Here is a 12,690-nt window from a genome sequence, read left to right as displayed (position 1 = left end):
CACTGTAGCAGGAAAACCACCATACACTACATGTAAATGTGGCTGGGTTCAACAAAACTTTATTTACAAAAACAGGCAAAAGCATCCATTTTGCCTGTGGGATGTAATCTGCCAACTTCTGTTGCAGAAGACTGATTGAGGGGTTACCCGTTATAATTTTTCCTATATGAAATGATGGGAAATAAGCTCTGGGTAGCCTTTTCACCCAGGATACACGATTGCCAGAAATGGATTATTGATGTTAAATGAGAGAAGCCTGATTTGCCAAAGGGTTGAGACCTAAACAGTTGGCAGGTCCCAGTTTCCACTTCAGGTCTTCCCCTCTAAAGTATGACCTCTTTCCAAGGACTGAATCACCCATATGAAGAGCTTACTTGCGTTCCATGCCATTTTGAACAAAACCCCAATACCGTAACAAAAAGGAAAGGTGGACGCTGTTTCTCAGCCAGTACAGTCAAGCCCCTGTGTTAAGCTAATGGAGGTATTACCTTAAAGTGGCCTTATATTAAGAACTTATTTTTAAAAAAGAAATAATATTCAGGTTTAAAATGTCACTAGAACAGTTTGGTGGTTCCTTAAAACTTTGAACACAGAATTACGCATCACCTAGGAATTTCCTCCTAAGTATATACCCAAAAGACTTGTAAGCAGGGACTCAGGTACCTGTACAACAATGTTCACTACAGCATTAGTCACAAGAGCCAAAAGGTGGAAACAATCCAAGCATCCATCCTCAAATGAAAAGGTAAGCAAAATATGGTGTGTCTACACAATGGAATATTACTCAGCCATGAAGAGAAAGGAAGTCCTGATACAGACTATGTATCAGAAATAAGTCGGACACAAAAGGACAAACACTGTATGTCCCACTTGCATGAGATATTCAGAACAGGCAAATGGTAATTAGCGGTTACCGGGGCTGCGGGAGGAGGGAATGGGAGTTACTGCTGAAGGAGGAGGGCTGATGTGAAACTTTCGGCCACGGATCATGGTGATGGCTGCACAACACTGTGAATGTAATTAACATCACTGAATTGTACACTTAGAAATGGCTAAAATGGCAAACTTTTTGTTAAACATATTTACCGTGATAAGTTTTTTTAAAAAGTCTCTGGGGGAGTAAAGCTAGATTTTCAAACTTAAATAGTTTAAAAATCAGGGGTGAAAAAAAAAAAGTTACCCTAAATTAGAGACAAAAAGCTTTCTTGGATTTGGAGGATATTTTTTCTCAACCAATTTCAGGGTAAGAGCTATGTGTCCAGTGACAGAATATGCCAGAAATAACATGTCTTATATATTCTCCATTATTCTCTCAAGAATATAAAGATGTTGTAAATAAATTTTGGTTCTTCTTCTTTTTTTTTTTTTTTAATGACAAGTCTCAGCTACATACCCCTAGAAACAATTAAAAAAAAAAAAAACTCAGTTCTCCATTAATATTTTATTGTAACAGGTAACCCCATAAGATGATTTAAGACATAAAATGGATACGTTTTATGAATCTTTTTTACCTAAAATGTCAATCACAAGAGAACGAAAGCAAGTATATGATAGTCCAGGATGATACAGAAATACTTTATAGTCATTGAAAATTATACCCAAAGTAGGGGGATGTATTCAAATGCTTGGTATCACAAGGCGTGAGATAAGCAAGGTGGAAAAACTGTACCCACTCTACAAAAAAAGGCACAACAATAAAGAACTGAAAAAAATTAACAGCATTTGCCCTAAAGAAACAAACAAACAAAAAAAAACCTTGCCCTCCAGTGGATTCCAACTCATAGAGACCCCATAGGGTTTCCAAGGAGCAGCTGGTGGATTCAAACTGCCGACCTTTGGTTGGCAACTGAGCTCTTAACCACTGCATCACCGGGCTAAAAGGGATGGGATTAGGTGGTATTTTTAAGAATATTTTGTATTTTTCAGATTTTCAAGAACAAAACATTTCTAAAATTCTGGCTATATAATTTGAAAAAGTTATCTGGATTTCAAAAAGAAATTCGTTGTGCACTTAAACTCATTTATTAATGGATTTTGACTGCCTCTTTCCTAGACTAGGAATATCTGGAGAGCAGAGACTGGTTTTCTCTCTCATGCTCCAAACCCTGTGTTTCTGGCGTATTATACACTCAATTAACATTCCTGAAAGCAACTGACGAGACCACCTTACTTTTAAAAAGTCCTCTTTATTTGAGATTTCACAAATAAATTAATTTTTTATACTTCAAGCCTTTAAAAGAAATTGTGTTTAAAAAAGGTGACTGCTTGTGGGTTCTATCTGTAAATAAATTGCACAAAGCAAAATTATACTTTCTCCTCTTTTCTTTTACCATGGTAGCACACAATAATTTGTCTATTAATAACTTAAAATAATTCTGAGTCAATTGCTCATTAAAAACAAAATACATCTTGATCTCGAAGCCTGGCATTTCATAAACATTTACCCCCAAATGCACTGCCTGCTTTGAAGCTGGGATGGTAAGCTACTGATTGACAAGCAATTTCTGCACAGGAGGAGGGAGGAGACCTCTGTGTCAGTGGGGAGAAGGGTGCCATGCTGCCTTCACACACTCTCCCAGGGAGTATCTTCCCCAACAGCCAAAATCACACATTCTCAATCTCTCTCTCTCTCTCACACACACACACGCATACACACTCACTCCCTGCCTGCAATCTTCCAATGGCTCCCCAGTACTCTTAGGATAGAGCCCAAACTCTTCCAGTGGCTTATATGGCCAGCCTCCAACTCTACTACTCAGCTGTACTCTCCCCACTCTGGGCGTTTGTCTTATCTGCCAAGTTTCCCATCACTGAGCATTTGTTCTGGGCTGGGAGAATGGAAGGAAGAGAGGTGGGGAGGAAGGCAGGGAAAGAGGGCAAGTGAGGATGAGATGAATATCTCAGCTCCCCTCCCCCCGCCCCCCCGGCCGAGAACTGCTGCGGTCAACGAGACAGTAGAAAAGAAACAGACCTTTCTTGAAAAAGCAAACAAAGCATCATGAAATAAACACCCTACTATATGTTTTCCTCCACTTACTGTCTCATGAACATTCTCCTGTATCATTTACACATTATGTGTACTGTGTCACCATTTTAAGGGTTGATAAAATTTCTTGAGCCAGTCAGGTGGATGTTTTGCTGAGTTCCTATGAACCCTGTGGTTCTCAGGAGCCATCTCCAGTGATGAGGGAAAGATCCAGCAACTACAAACACAGCAGTTCTGCCTTCGTCATTTTTCTATTCTGGGGTTCCTTGAGTGATTTGATTTGTGGGGAAAGAGGGATAAAGGTGCCATGCTTTAAAAAATTTGAAAACCTTGAATCTAGGCTAACTCCTTTTCCAGATACAAGATGACATTTCAACAGTATCCTACCCAATTTGACCAGTATTTCCTCCCTTACTTTTCACGCTCTGCCCACCAAATCGAGGCAAGTTCTCCTTACTCTCCTTCTCCTCTGAATAGAATCGTACCCAGCTTTCCCACAAAGCCTTCCACTAAAAATACAGCAAAGCATTTCTCTTTCATTCTTCTGAAAAATGAACCATAGATACCTGTGACACCATCCATTCCATCCTTAAAGTCTACAGCCCTTTTCATTTATTCAACTGTGTAAGAGATTATGTCTGCTCCAAAACCATAGTATAGTTTTTCTGAGGCACAGGCTGTCTTCTATTTCTTTGGATGTCCACAGTGCTAGTCAGTACGGAGCAGGAGCCCTGGTGGTGCAGTGGCGCAGTGGTGAAGTGCTCAGGCGCTAACTGAAAGGTCGGCAGTTGGAATCCACCAGCCACTCTGTGGGAGAAAGATATGGCAGTCTGCTTCTGTAAAGATTTACAGCTTTGGAAACTCTGTGGGGCAGTTCCACCCTGTCCCGTACGGTTGCTATGAGTTCGAATTGACTCAACAGCAATGCATTAGGCAGTACAGAGGAGTCTTTTGGTGGCGAAAATAGTTAAGCACTTGACTACTAGCCGAAAGGTTGGTGGTTCAAACCTACCCAGAGGTACCTCCGAAGGCCTGGCAATCTGCCTTCAAAAGAGCACACCCTCGAGAACCCTATGGAGTACAGTTCTACTCTGCACACACGGGTGGCCATGAGTCAGAATCGACCTCATGGCAATTAACGACAGGCAATACTGTCCAATGGTTAAGAACAGACTATTTGGAGTTACTCAGGGCTAGTTTCAAATCTAGAATCTAAATATCTATTAGTTGTGTGGTCATGGGTCATCCAGGTCCCACATTAGCCTACTTCACCTTTCTGAACACCAGTTCTCCCATCTGGGAAGTAGGGCAGTAATAAGCACCGGGCCTCCTTTACTGAGATTACTGAAACAAAAGTATGTAAAGCACTTAGCACAGTGCCTGGCCCAAGGCAAGCCTGCAATTCATGCTTTCTGGATGAAAAAAAAAAACAGAGTAGTAAACAAAAAACTATACTCTTAAAAGTTAATTCCATGTTCTCCTGAAGACATAACAATTCGCCCATAGGTCCTGTGTAAGCCCGTAACAACGGCAAACGGGAAAGGTCTAGTTAGTCCTCAGCAACACATTTGAACTCTTTTCTCTGGAGCTGTCAACTCCAGGAGTAGAAGAGAAAAATGCTTCTAAGTGCAGAACACAAACAGAGCCCACCAAATGAAAGCGGACCTGCGTGGAGTAAGACGGACTCACCATTCACGGTCGATTATTTCATTTGATGGTGACAGGACTGCAAGCCATTTGGCTCATCCACAAACAAACTGTCCTACTGAATTCCACAGAAGAAGACTGGCTCTTAGTTCGGGTTTCACTGAAAGACATCCTCCTCCCGATACTCAAAAGTAAGCGCCACCGAGGGCCGGCACAGCCCCTGGTCTCTGGGGGGGCAAGGGCATTGACTGAGGAGCAGGCTACAAAATCAGGTGGCGCCATTCTGCACTCCGATCACACCTGAGTGGCAAAAACCAAAGGAACATATTGTGTGTGGCTGTCACACGGTAGCAAATTCCACCTCATTTTCTTCTTACTGGGCATACGAAAAGATTGCATCGCCCAAATTTCCTGCATTTCACTTGGGACCATGTGACTGGTTTCTGATCCATCGGAGGTAGGCGGAAGCAATGAGCTTCACTTCTAAACCTGATTGAAGAAAAAAAAAAAATCACATTTGCCTCTTCCTCTTCCTCAGTGACCGCAGAGACCCTGCGCTGCTGGTGGAAGTACCATGGGGGAGGTTCAACACCCAAGCGCTGATGTAAAGTCAGCAGGTCAGAAGCCTTTGTTGTGTCATCGTTGTTGTTAGTTGCCATCAATTACAACTCATGGTGACTCCTCGTGTGCAGAGTAAAACTGCTCCAGAGGGTTTTCAAGGTTGTGACCTTCCAGAAGCAGACTGCCAGGTCTTTCTTCTGACGCACCTCCGGGTATATTTGAACCACCAACCTTTCAGCTAGTAGTTGAGCGCTTAGCCATTTATGCCAGCCAGGCCTCCTCTTTATTATGTTAATACACCAAAATGTGTAGGTTGTTAGTCATAGCCAAAAAACAGCCATTGAAAACCCTATGGAGCACAGTTCCACTCTGACACACCGGAGGTCACCATGAGTCAGAGTCAGCTTGATGGCCAACTGGTTAGTCACAGCAGCTAGTACAACACATCCTGGCTAACACAGTTCATGCCTCATTACAGCCCTCATTAAGGTCTACCTTAAATAAATACTTATTTTTGGCTTTGTCTTCCTTGTTCCCTTCTTTAGAGCAGGGACCATACCTTAACACTCTGTATTAAGGGGATTCTTTTAGGAAAGGCCCATCACCACATCTTCCAAGAATCAGCTGATGACAGAGTGACAGATAATTAATCAGTTAAGAAGGGATGCGTGCACTTGATAATTTTCCAGCGCTTACCATGAGCGACACTGTCTGAAGCTAAGATACCTGGACCTGAGACAAATGAGGTCTCTGCCCTCGTGAAACCCACGTCACCAGGAAACACCAACAAAAGCATGGGAGTGATGAACACACGACCTGACCTAAGCACAAGAGCAGGTGAGGCTTCATGGGGTACACGATCTACAAGCCCAAGGTACAGAAGGTGAGCAGAAGTGAACCAGGTGGATGGGGCTGGGTGGAGGACAAGGAGAGCAATCTTAGAATTCTCCAGCGGCGTTCCTGTTCAAAACAGATACGAGCCAGTGCAAAAAGTGGGCCTGAAAAGAATCAATCTTCCGCCTTCTACAATGACTTTAAAAACATAACTAGGGAGTGTCAGGACTTCCAAAAGGAAAACAAGGCCAAATATATTGAGTAATACAGAAATAAAAGAATGCTATTACACTGTGCTAAGTGTCTCAATGGTGTAACTTAAGACAAAACACTTGTTTTTCTACCACTGATGGGGAGAAAGGAGTGGGCTGTTCACACTAAAATTGCTTTTTTAAATTATCTGAGAACACAGTAGAAAAAGAAGAGAGGGCTGCCTCAGTTCACAGACCACAGCACTATTCCTTCTTAAAAATCCATTACTTCCTCCTTTATAAACATCATCATTATCCCTCTAAGAAAACCAAGTTGGTTTTGTTTTTTTCTTTAACCCAATAAACTTATGTGGAAAGAGCAGTAAAACAGAAGTCAAGAGACCCAGGTTCTAGCCTGCAATAAATCAACTCTTAGTGGAAGCCTCTCACTGGGTCACAGTCTCCTCATCTGTACAACGAGAGCAGCGAGTTTGGACGTCTCAGGAGTCCTTTCCAGCACTAATATTCCACAGAGATATTCAAACTTGCCTGCTTATCAGAATCACCTGGAGGGCTCAGGAAAATACAGAATGCTGGGCCCCACCCCCAGAGTTTCTGATTGAGTAAGACTCCTGGTAAGACCAGGGAGCTTACACTTCTATCAAGTGCCCAGGTGATAACTCTGCTGCCCGTCCAGGGACTACATTCTGAGGCTCATGCTCTCAAGCACACTCCCAAACCCCATAGTTGTTTTTAGGTGCCATCTAGTCAGTTCCAACTCAGAGGGACCCAATGTACCATAGAATGAAACACTGCCTGGTCCTGTGCCATCCTTGGAGCCCACTGTTGCAGCCACAGTAACAATCCATCTTGTTGAGGGTCTTCCCTTCTTTTTAGCTGACCCTCTACTTTACCAAGCATAATGTCCTTCTCCAGGGACTGGCTCCTCCTGATAACATGTCCAAAGTACATGAGAACAAAGTACAAAAGTACATAAGTCTCGCCATCCTTGCTTCTAAGGAGTATTCTGGTTGTACTTCTTCCAAGCATATCTGTTCGTTCTTTTGGCAGTCCATGGTAGTCAACACTTCTCACCAACACACAATTCAAAGGCTCAATTCTTCTTTGGTCTTCCTTATTCATTGTCCAGCTTTCACACGCACCTGAGGCAAGTGAAAACACCATGGCTTGGGTCAGGTGCACCTTAGTCTTCAAGGTGACATCTTTGCTTTTTAAGACTCTAAAGACGGCTTTCGCAGCAGATCTGCCCGATGCGATGCCGCTTTCGATTTCTTGACTCTGTGCAATTACGTGCCCGTGCCGCTTAGAAGGTCTTCTCCTCTACAAGGGACCCGCGAAGTCTGTTCTCAGGTGCTGAGATACCCAGGCGTGGAGACTAGGGACTTGATCAACCTCAGGGAACCAGGGCCTTATCCTAAAGTTATTCTCAGAAAAATACCTGAAAGTCTGCAATCCATTCCCCGACAGCAGTCACTGACTCCAACGACTTTGCGGCGATCCCAGAATGAAATCCAGCCCTGCGTCACGGCACCGTAACCGGCGGCTGTTGAGTCAGACCCCACCCACCGTGACCCCAGGTGTGTCAGGGTAGGACTGTGCTCCACAGGGGTTTTAAAAGCTGAGTTTTTGGAAGTTCATCCCCAGAGGTTTCTTCCAAGGCGCTTCTGGACGAATTTGAGCCACCAAACTCTCAGTTAGTAATCAAGCGCTTAACCGTCTGCATTGCACCACTCATGCACTCCTTGCCATAGCACCCCCCAAAAAATTCAAATCCATTACCATCGAGCTGATTTTGACTCATACCTACCCTATAGTGACCTTCTAGGATAGCGCAGAACTGCCCCATATGGTTTCCAAGGAGCAGCTGGTGGATTTGAACTGCCCGCAGCTAACTCCAGCCACACTGGTCTCTCTGCTCCCCACTGCACTGGGCTTCCTTCGTACTCTGGGGCTTGGTCCTCATGATTCCCTTTACCCGACATGTTCTCCTGGCACTTTCTGTGTGGGAATCATTCTTAACTTTTAGCTCTTAAGTCAAACATCATCTCCGCCAAGAGACCTTCTCAGGTAGCTCTACCTAAGGGATCTTCCCAAGGTAGCCTCTTTATACAACCCCCTTTATGCCCTCTTCATTACCTGTAAATATCTTGCCCCTTCATTTTGCTTTTTCACTCTCTGTTCCTTCTACAAGAAGGGAAGCTCATGAGAGCAGGAACTTGGTCTGTTTCTCTCCTGGCTATCCCCTCCACCAACCCCTGCCATATGCAGCAAAATGCCATCCAGTAGTCACTGGATATATGTCTGTTGAATGGACGAATGACAAAATCCAATTATCCTATGCTATCCTTCAATTAAGGTCCTCAGTGGTGCAAGCATGTGATCAACTACCAACCTAAAGTTGGTGGTTCAAACCCACCCATCGGTGCTATAGAAGAAAGACCTGGCAATCTGCTTCCATATAGATTACAGCCTAGAAAACCCTCTGTAACACATGGGGTCTCCATGAGTCAAATCAACTCCACCACGACGGGCTTTTTTTTTTTCCCCAGGTCTTTCAATTAAAAATAAGTTAATATAAAAGAAACACCTGTTTAACATAAGCTATAATACAACACATTTCAAATCCCAGGAGGATTTGTAACTGCATGGGACCAGACCAAAGTTACAGGAATGAAATATCTATGCTGGGATTTCAGGCATCAGAAATGGACTTGGGTTGTGGGGTCGGAAGAGGTCCTCCCTTGACCACTTCAAATCCCATCTTAGAGGCCCTTGCTGTCCTCAACAGGCCATCTCAGATCCTTCCTTCAAGCCTGCATCCCTTAACTCTTAACTTCATGAACACTACTTTCTAATGTCACTCACTCTTGCAGCCAGGTGCAGGGGCAAAAAGGAGACACTGAAGTTCTTTGCAAGCTGAGCTCTCTCCCAGGGACGTTTCTGCAAAACCACTTGTAAGTCTTACATGTTAACCACAGTTCGTAATTTTGTCACAGGTGTTTGACTCAAAAGGGTACAAAGCCTTTTAAGATAGTGTGCCCATATTACGTCACAATGTATACTCCGGACCACACCTAAAGGCTGACAAAATCCTTTCTTTCTGTGCCGCGACAACCAGGAGAGGTAATACTGCCTCATTTGCTAAGGGTGTCCTGTCTGCTCCAAAATGCTCATGCATGACAAAAAACATGTTCAAGTAAAATCCGAATACAACTTGTCATAAAAGGTGACAAGACTACAGAGGAGAGGAAGTCAAATGACAGGAACCATACCCAGCAATTCAACAAAATATAGGATAAATACTTTCCACTGTACAGCAGCCAAAGCGTTGGTTAGAAGTTCAAATTCAGGAGATGAAGCAAATGAATATTCAAAGTATACTAACCAAGTAATTTTTCTAGGCTCATGAAAAATCATTAAAATTGACCGAGCTTCACAAAAGGCGGTACAGTGTGGGAAGAAATTGGTGCCAATCCTGGGCTGGATACTATTTTACTTACTGTGTGGCCTTGGAAAGGTTATTACTCCTTTCTGAACCCCATAAACAGGAGAAGGCTTAATGAATTCAATTGTAACAAAGGCTCCTTCTAGTCCACACACTCTTAGACTATGGATGTTCCTAGTCTTGCGTCTTGGTGAATAGACACAAAGGAAGTGGTGAGCTCACCTCTACCCCACACATTGTAAAACAAATGCTGTGAGAACTGGCATTGCTCTGAAAAGGCTAAGGTGCAGGGTGGCTATACCCCGGTTTATGGTATCTGCTCAAATAAAGTTATGCTTCCCTGTACTGCAGGAGGGTGAGTTGATGTAGTAATTACCTGTTACTCTTGACAAGTAAGGTAATTAATGTAGCAAAATACCACTGTAATGTGTGTAAATTTAGACCACTATAATTAAAGCACCCGTCTGTTCAACAAACTGTTCAATTAAGAAAAAATATTGACGGTGTACATTTTTGAAATTAGAAAACGTATGGAATGAATGAATCTCTCTTGGTTGACATCCATTTCTAGAATGCTTCCTCAGCAGGGAGTACTCATAAAGAGTTATCTAATGGAGTAACTTCCACTAAAACACTCAAGTATTTTTGTACATATAATGTTAAGACAAGAGTCTCACATGGTAATTGTTTAGCATTCTCATTTTATGAAACATACGCCAGTCAGAAAATGAATTCAAGGAGTATCTGAATCTCAAAACTATAGCAACAGCATGAAGTTGGAAGGTTAGTATTGTGCACGTATCCAAGTAACAGGAGCAGTTCAATGGTAGAATTCTCGCCTTCCATGTGGGAGACGGGGGTTCGAGTCCTAGCCAGTGTACCTCATGCACAGCCATCGCCTTTCTGTCAGTGGTCAGTGGAGGTTTGCATCTTGCTATGACGCTGAACAGCTGTCAGCAGAGCTTCCAGACTAAGACAAAGAAGAAAGGCCTGGCAATCTATGTCTGAAAATATCCAATGTATAGGGTCGCTATGAGTCGGAATCAACTCAACGGCAATGGGTTTGGTTTTGGTTTTTTGATCTCAATGTATCTCAATGGCCCAATCTGCAATAGATCATAGGAATGATGCCGGACTGTGTGTTTCTTTTTTGTTGTGCATGGGCTAACCATAAGACAGTGACCAACTTGATGGCAGCAAACAACACAATATCCAAATAACAGGGCTGTCCTGGAGTGCCATAACCTGGAAGTACCATTACCTATTGATCAGTTTTAAAGAGCTGGATATACCAAACACAACTGGGCAAACAAAATCACTGCTAAGTCCCCGTACTCCTTAAAAAGACAGGCAACAGTATTGAAGTCGGCTTCATGATTCTTTTATCTTTTCCTCTATCTACTGGCCATTTCCAGACCCAAATTCTAACCTTCTGAGTGGGAAGGCTATCCAGTCATCCACTCTATTGTAAAATTTATCTCCTTGCTAATCTGTTTTAGAAAATCTATAGTCATGTCAAGAGTTAAATGTTGTTAGCTGCTCTTGAATCTACTTCAACCCACGGTGACCACTTGTGTTGCAGAGTAGAAAGGTGCTCCATAGGGTTTTCGAGGCAGTGACCTTTCCGAAACAGATTGTCAGGCCTTTCTTCTGAGGCACCTCTGGGAGGGTTCGAACCCCCAACCTGTACAGTTAGTAGTAGAGCACTTGACTGTGCCACTCAGGGATTCCAAAAAGAACTTAACAGTTACCAAATTAAGGGAAAAGCCAAAACCAAAAACCAAACCCAGTGCCATCGAGTCAATTCCAACTCATAGCGGTCCTATAGGACAGAGTAGAACTGCCCCATAGAGTTTCCAAGGGGCGCCTGGCAGATCTGAACTGCCAACCCTTTGGTTAGCAGCCGTAGCACTTAACCACTATGCCACCAGGGTTTCCAAGGGAAAAGCAGTTACCTCTAAATTAGCTCACCAAAAAAAAAAAAGAGCTGACTTGGCACTCTTTTGGAGAAGGAAACCCCCAGAGTTTTTCTTTTAATTTTTCTACTCAGATAAATTCAGGGGAAGACATAACAAGTTGGCCTGAGTACAGAAACAGCTGGAATTCAGACTAAACAGTATGATATGGGGAAGAAATGGTATATTACTTTGGTATCACTTTCTTATTACATTTTTGTATAGCATTTCTTACTTTGTAAGGAGTCCATAAACGGGGCAAATGATTAAACACTCAACAACTCGTGAAAAGGCTGGTGGTTCCAACCCACCAAGAAGCACCCAACAATCTGCTTCCAAAAGGTCACCGCCTTGAAAGCACTATGGAGCAGCTCTCCTCTGCACACCTGGGGTCTCCAGGAGCGGGAATCGGCTCCAAGGGAACTAACGACAACACCTTACCTCGAAAAAGGTTAAAAACTGGAGATAAGTAATGAAAAGTCACCTTAAGCTGCATTCTCAGCTTAGTGTACTGAAATTCAGGCCTAAATGCTCCCTATCTGAGAACTTGGATGTGTCCCCAAGTAAAGAATAAAAAGTACAAGGAGACATTCTAGACTAAAAGATGTTGAAGAAATAAAGTGGTTTCTCCAAGTAAAATACTCCAATTTTGCACTTGGAAATAATAACAATGTCATTAAAAGGACAAGGATGAAGAAATCACTTAATCTATCTGTTGCTCTAAACAAGGCTAGAAGATCCTAGCAAGGAAGATGAGTTTGCAAAGTAGCCTTAGAATTTATATTGCATGACAGCCCTGGAGAGTTAATTTTTTAAATAAAGATTTTATACTCTCATTGTTTCAAAGTAGGCTTAGTAATCTAATCATGGTAGGGGCAGGAAACAGAAGAGCATGATTTGGGGGTTGATGCAAGCTTCATGGACCACAAACTAAAGTTTCTGATTCTCAAATACTCAAGGACCATTTAAAGAATTGACAAAATTCAATACGGTGTGTGTTAAATAGGTGCATTTATAGGAGATAAAATCTTCACAAGCACTTATTTCCAA

At 42.8% G+C, this 12,690-nt stretch overlaps 1 protein-coding gene across 7 annotated transcripts in view; it reads right to left on the bottom strand.

The window, feature by feature from the left end:
- FOXP1 (forkhead box P1) overlaps positions 1–12,690 on the bottom strand; it is a 589,886-nt gene that overhangs the window by 426,935 nt on the left and 150,261 nt on the right. The window contains exons 1-2 of one of the 7 annotated variants that reach the window (XM_064275154.1): positions 4,676–4,922; positions 3,553–3,793 (exon numbers count right to left, since the gene is read on the bottom strand). The exons of 5 other annotated variants lie outside the window; for them this stretch is intronic. The gene's annotated coding sequence lies outside the window, so the exon portion shown is untranslated. Of the gene's footprint in view, positions 1–3,552; positions 3,794–4,675; positions 4,923–12,690 lie in introns of those variants that run through there. One more of the 7 variants, XM_023548020.2, reaches the window with a different exon arrangement.

The sequence above is a fragment of the Loxodonta africana genome, chromosome 22, assembly GCF_030014295.1.
Source record: "Loxodonta africana isolate mLoxAfr1 chromosome 22, mLoxAfr1.hap2, whole genome shotgun sequence".
Taxonomy (NCBI): Eukaryota; Metazoa; Chordata; class Mammalia; order Proboscidea; family Elephantidae; genus Loxodonta; species Loxodonta africana.
The sequence above is the reverse complement of the archived record's forward strand: the minus strand, read 5'-3'. Positions and strand labels throughout refer to the sequence as shown.